Consider the following 6,000-nt stretch of genomic DNA (forward strand, 5'->3'; position numbering starts at 1 on the left):
GGGATGAAAGGGAGATTAATTTAAAAATGAAGACTTGACAAACCAGACCCTATTTATAAACACTCTCCCTTCCCCGGCTGTTCCGGGTAAATCCCTGGAGCTCAGTTGGTGCACGTTCCCTCCCACACCGAATACACAGTCCCGCAGCAGTGAAATGACAGCACGGAGCAGCGGGGAGCTGTGTGATCTAATAAGACAGGGCCTTATTCTAAGGGGAAGGAGTCCTGCCTTGTATTCTCAGGTTTGCCTCTGACCTGTTCTGTGCCAATAGGCAAGTCACTTCCCCTCCCTGTGCCTCAGTTTCCCCTTGCGTTCTTTGTCAGTTGACCTGACGTAGACCATACGTCGTCGATCCAGAGCAAGCCCCTGCAGGTTTAAAAACTAATAAAAGAAAGTTCTTCTTCACACAGTGTGTGGTCAACCTGTGGAACTCCTTGCCAGAGGAGGCTGTGAAGGCTAGGACTATAACAGAGTTTAAAGAGAAGCTAGATAATTTCATGGAGGTTAGGTCCATAAAAGGCTATTAGCCAGGGGATAGAAATGGTGTCCCTGGCTTCTGTTTGTCAGAGGCTGGAGAGGGATGGCAGGAGACAAATCGCTTGATCATTGTCTTCGGTCCACCCCTCTGGGGCACCTGGTGCTGGCCACTGTCGGCAGACAGGCTACTGGGCTAGATGGACCTTTGGTCTGACCCAGTACGGCCGTTCTTATGTTCTTATGCCACCGAAGGATCTCAGAGCACCTGTCTGCAGTGTGCCCTTGCACAGCTGCTCAGAAGAGATTCTAATGCTGCCCAGCTGATTAGCAGGGCACCAACAGCTAGGTTTGTGTTTCTCTTGGTGGTGCACATTTGCACATGCCTCAGTGCACGTAACAAAATTGATGCCGCTCATGGATGGGAAAAAAATCCGTACATGGGTGGAAAAGATCAGAGGGAACATTGCTTGTCTGTAATGACAGGAGTGTCACTAGCTCCCGTTACAGAAAGGACATGTTAATATCTCTGTTTTAAAGGTGGGGAAACTGAGGCTCTGAGCAGTTCAAGTCATGCTCAATCTTGAGTCTCTAAAGCTAGCCATCTGAATCCATAGCTGAGCATGAAAGTAACCCCTCTGCTCTGTACCTGTGCAAAGGACAGCCTTTGTATCAGCCAGGGAGATCACGACCTTCCCGGATGCCATTGGAGGGCTTTAACCACCTCTCCTGCTGCGACCCGGCTGGAGCGGGAGGAGCAGACGTGGCCAGGCTGGGACCTAGAGCCACAAAGGTATTTAGACACCTCCGATCTGCAGGAGGAAGGTGCCGTGATACCTTGGAGGCTGCCCTTCCCTCCATCCCCAACCAGCAGAATGTCAGTTTCTCACATTCGGGGGCCTCTGTTGTTTTTCTTAATTCAAAAGAACCCTGGGAGAACACATGGGCCAGAGCCGGCGTCCCTCGTGCTTGCGGGCATCAATGGCAGCACGTCCTTTGGAAGCCAGCGCCGGAGATGGGGGATCCAGACTCAAAGCAGAGAGCTCTCGGCTGCCCTCGGTAATCTCCAGCAACAGAAATGCAAGGCCCGCGACAGCTGCCTCCGACTCCCCTCTGTCGGGGTGGACGGGGTAATGCCCAGGAACAAAGCAGGTACCACTTCTTGCTCGCTGGGGAAGTGACTATTTGCTCTCTTCTTTGCCCTCCGCTCTCTGCTGGGCCAGCAACATCCCCGCTTTGCAGTGTGGCATGATTGGGGGGCATCTGGCCCCCTCCCCAAAGCGAAAGGACTTGTTGGGGTAGTTCCTGCATGGAGCCTGCTGCAGCGGCATTCGGCCACGGGGGCCCAATCAGCCAGTGAGGCTGCAGAGGGGAAGCTAATTAGAAGGAAGCACACGTGGGCAGCAGGGAAGAAGCCTGCAGCCCCCTGCCCCATCCCGGAGGTAGGGGAGAAGGACCTTGGTAGGGCATCCGGGGGGAGAGCTGCAGACCTGAACTGTTCTCCAGAGTAGAGCCCCGGGTAGAGGGTGGGTGGGGGTTCCCCGCCAGCTGTGGTGGCGCCGTGTTGTTACAGGCAGGGAACGGGAGCGCTGCCTGGGTCACTGCTGGCGAGAGAGGGTCTGTGGGCATGAGGCCAGCCTCTGTCTGCTTGGACAGAAGAGTCTTTGGAAGCCCAACCTGAGAGGCGAACCGTTGTGTGGCCTGGCCGAAGGGAAGGGAGTAAGGGGAGGGCTGCCGCGGAGGAGGAAGCAGTGCCACAGGGCGGCTGCAGAGCTAATCCCCAGAACAGCCAGAAGGAGGCGCCATCTGGCGTTGAGTCCAGCCCCGCCCCACCGCCCTCCCGTACAAACTGGATCGGTTCTAACGCTTGGCAGGGTTAAACGATGGTGCTGCAGTTGCACCCGCCAGCAGCGGGAGAGCGACGCGTCGGCACGAAGGTGGGGAGAGCGTTTCCGCCGAGATTGCAATGCTGCAATACGCTGGGATGGCACCGGAGGCCTGGCCCCGGCAGCAGGAGCTGTGGAGGAGAAGGCTTGTGCCAGCAGTAGGGCGATCGTGCCGTGGGGGTCAGGAAGGAAGCAGGTGCCTGGGCAGTGGGGAGAACCAAGAGGCAAGGCCAAACTAGGCCATGGCTGAGAGCCGGAGCTCAGAGAGGCCCTGGGGAAGCTGCAATGGTCCATCCAAGAGGAGGTGAAGACCTGAGGAGGACTTCTCAGAGGTGCGGTGGTAGCACTGGGTCCCACCAGGGGGGTTGACAAGAGGAGGCTCCTGACCTGGTTGGTCCCAAGGCCATAGACACATGGGAGATGCCAGCTGTAGAGTTACTGCCTCAAATGCCCAGGCGTGCGCATGCAGCGCCGTTGGCTCCAGCACCGTTGTCCAAGAGAGGCTGAGCCAGGAATTTGTTCAGCCTGAAGTTGAGGAGACTTGAAGAAGACTTGAGGAGACAAGAACTCCTGTCTTTGAGACACGGGGCCCAGCGTGTTAGCAAAAGGCGTCGCTTTCCTGTCAACGTAGAAAATGAGACAACATCTCGCGTGCGTGCACTGGCGCTGCCCAGCCGCACTGTGTGCGCACGCACATGCAGAAAGTGCACGGAACAAGGGCGGAGGACAGGACCGTCCTGGTGGCTCTCTGAGGCTCAGCACCCCAGTTTGGTCTCTGAGGCTATCCGCCTGTAGCATGGCTGTGTGCCGCATTAACAGGACCCTGAGGCATTCACCCAGGGCCAGCGCCCAAAAGCTCTCTTCGAGATGCTGCTTTTGGTGCCTCGCTGGGAGCTGACTTCTTCTGACTCTGGCCCACGGGGTCTAGTGTTGTCCCACTTTGCAAGTGAAAAGCTGATTCCCGTTTGAACTCAGGTCACTTTGCTCGGCTGTGGCAGCGTATAGGCCCCTTTCCCTGGGCCCAGTGGTGGAACCGAGCAGCCGGCCCTGTGGAGTCCTTTGTACCGGTGTCGGGGAGCCTGGACCGGCCCTGCCTTGACAAAAATAACAACGTCGGCCTTGACCACAGTGTGGATCTCTAACAAGCAAAACCCAGGCCTGTCTCAGGTCTAGTGCACCTAAGATCGCAGGCAAGTCTGGGGGGAAGCGTTGAGAGGCAGGAATGCGTTTTACACAGCCATGCAGAGACAGCATGGTACAGAGACCGCCCCCATGACGTCGGGAGGAACCTTGTTGTGGCACCAGTTTCCGACAAGCAAAAATTCAAGCTATAGCCATGAAACTATTAACCACGAGTATCGTTATCCTGAGGGCAGGATGTGCCCCAAATAAGGGCATTGGGCATTTGAGGTATCTTACCCAATACGTAACCAATTGGTAAATATTATTAGAACGACCAAGTCTCGCTTTGCTATGAAATGGGCTTAGTAAGAATCAATGGTCGGGAGGGAGCAGGACTGACCCAAAGATCCTGCTCGTTGTAAGTAGAAGTAAAAGGCCTATCCCACCGGCTACCGCAGTGCATGGCGTCCCGAAGCGTGGGAGTCAAAGGGACCACGAGCCTCCTGCCTGGTACTGGAGGTGGCTAAGGGGTAAGTGAACTAGGCTTAGTTATTGTAATATAATAAACCTTCTACTAATTGCTTTTGTATTGTTTTGTGCGGTACTCCTTGTTTTGGAATTTCTAGGATGTAAGGTTGAAATCGGGCAGTAATTGTTTTTCTTTTAAAGCTTGTCAAACTTAAACAACTGCATTAACTACTTAAAGCTTGCAATTAATGAGGAAATGGTTAAGTCTCTCGGGAGTGTCCTGGTTTCCCTCGGATTTACAATCGAACCACACGACAACCGGCCAGCCCAGTTTTCAGAGGCTCGTTGAGTTTACGGCTGGAAGGGACCTCGCAGTCTTCTCGTTTCACCTGCTGCAGACACAGGCCATTTCCCCCGCCCTCCCTATGCTCTCCCCAGCGATGTCAATTAAACCGAAACATCTGAGTCCGATGAGGGTCCCCCTGCTGTGAGTCCCAGGAGGAGCCCAGGGAAGACCGAGGTGTCTGGTGTGGGTGGGGAATGGCCGAGGTGTGTGACCTGCCCTAGTGGCCCTCCGGGGCGATGGACTCCTAGTTCGCACAGCTGTGTGTGACAGATCCTTGTTGTGACCCAGCCCACGTGCCAGCCAGTTTGTGCTGCCATAAATCCAGCTGAACCAGGCGGTCGCTGGAGCTGCAGGAAGCCTCAAGGGGCAAGGCAGGGGAGGGCAAAGCCCTGAGCATGAGGCCGGATGAAAGGATTAGGAAGTTTGCTGGCTACATCCAGTATTTTGCTCTGTCTGCCCTGGAAGAAACAAAAGCTCCCAAAGGAGCGGAATGAGGGGCCTTGGCAGAGCTGAACCCGAGAGGGAGCTGGATCGGGGCCTGTCAAGGCTGTTTCCCCACTCTGGCACTATAAATGCAGAAGTGGGGGCCCGCAAAAGTACCCCAAAACCTGATCTCTCCAGGCTTTGGTACAAAAACTCCCAGATTTTGGGGAATCCGCTGCCACCATCAAGTGCTTTGGAACCCACAAACAGGGGTGGATGCTTGAAACCAACCCCAGGGGCAAGAAAGAGAAAATAGAACCTGCAGGCTGAGGCTGCTGTCAAAGGCATGCAGATCCACAGACAGATTTTCCAGGACACAGAACTGAACCAATACCAGGTTCATTAAAAAAAATCCAAAGAATTTATATTATGAAAACAATACTCCGGTTGCAAGCATAATGACTAGATGGAAAACGTCACCAATTAATAAACTCGGGGGGAATTTTCCCATGGGCTCAAAACTCAGTTACAAAAGAGGGAAGAAAACGTTTCGAACAGCACAGACATCAGAGCCAAAGTCCCATGACAGAAAACGATAAAACCTAACGGATTTATCTAAACTTTACCCTCGTTACACATTTTGAAGAGTCTTTTTCTTGGAGAGACATGTTGTCTTCCCCCTCCGTATCTAGAGAGCAAACTGACTAGAGACAAAGGAGGGAAAACCAAAAATTCCTTTGTCTCAGTTTGAAATTCCTACCTGCATTTCTATTGGCTGACCGCTACCTGGCTAGGTACAGTTAACCTTAGTGCCCAGGTTGCTGACCCACCCTCATGGTTACGACAGGGCCTGTGCAGGGGGGGCAGCAGGCCAGGCTGTGCTGGAGCAGGGGGAGGAGCAAGCCTGCAATAGCCAGAGAGCCGCAGGGCATGCGCCAGGTCTGGGCTGAGCTGAGCAGAGGAGCTGCACTGGTGACGCATGCACCACACCTGGGTCATATGTGAGTCCCAGCCCCTGTGCGTGTTCGGACCTGGCGGCTCCCCCTCGTAAGGGACCAGCACCACAGAGTGTCAGCCAGCCCGATGACGGAGGTCACCCCTGGCTCGTTGACTCTGCAGGCACCAGGCTGAGGCTGGGATCCGGCCCCGGCTTTTCATTTGGAGTTTGCTCTTTTCGGCCTGTTTGGTGGCACCAGCTTGCCAGCCCCCGGGGCCTCCAGAGCGAAACACGTGAGTCTCTGCGGTCGGAGCTAAAGAGCCAGCCTCCATCTCAGGTCACTT

This window comes from Pelodiscus sinensis, chromosome 23 (genome assembly GCF_049634645.1).
Source record: "Pelodiscus sinensis isolate JC-2024 chromosome 23, ASM4963464v1, whole genome shotgun sequence".
Lineage (NCBI taxonomy): Eukaryota > Metazoa > Chordata > Testudines > Trionychidae > Pelodiscus > Pelodiscus sinensis.